The sequence below is a fragment of the Oncorhynchus tshawytscha genome, unplaced genomic scaffold (assembly GCF_018296145.1).
Source record: "Oncorhynchus tshawytscha isolate Ot180627B unplaced genomic scaffold, Otsh_v2.0 Un_scaffold_1176_pilon_pilon, whole genome shotgun sequence".
NCBI classification, from domain to species: Eukaryota; Metazoa; Chordata; class Actinopteri; order Salmoniformes; family Salmonidae; genus Oncorhynchus; species Oncorhynchus tshawytscha.
In genome coordinates, this window is record NW_024609681.1 from 84,508 (window position 1) to 85,000 (window position 493).

A 493-nucleotide genomic window follows, 5' to 3' on the forward strand; every position below is an offset into this window, starting at 1 on the left:
GTCTGTGTTCAAGATGGCATAGAGGGAGAAGGATGGAGAGTGGCAGAGGAGGGATGGAAAGAGAGAAGAAGAGAGGGAGAAGGATGGAGAGAGGCAGAGGAGGGATGGAGAGAGAGAAGAGGAGAGGGAGGTGGATGGAGAGAGAGAAGAAGAGAGGGAGGTGGATGGAGAGAGAGAAGAAGAGATGGAGGTGGATGGAGAGAGAGAAGAAGAGATGGAGGTGGATGGAGAGAGAAGAAGAGATGGAGGTGGATGGAGAGAGAGAAGAAGAGAGGGAGGTGGATGGAGAGAGGCAGAGGAGGGATGGAGAGAGAAGAAGAGAGGGAGGTAGATGGAGAGAGAGAAGAAGAGATGGAGGTGGATGGAGAGAGAGAAGAAGAGAGGGAGGTGGATGGAGAGAGAGAAGAAGAGAGGGAGGTGGATGGAGAGCGAGAAGAAGAGAGGGAGGTGGATGGAGAGAGAGAAGAAGAGAGGGAGGTGGATGGAGAGAGAG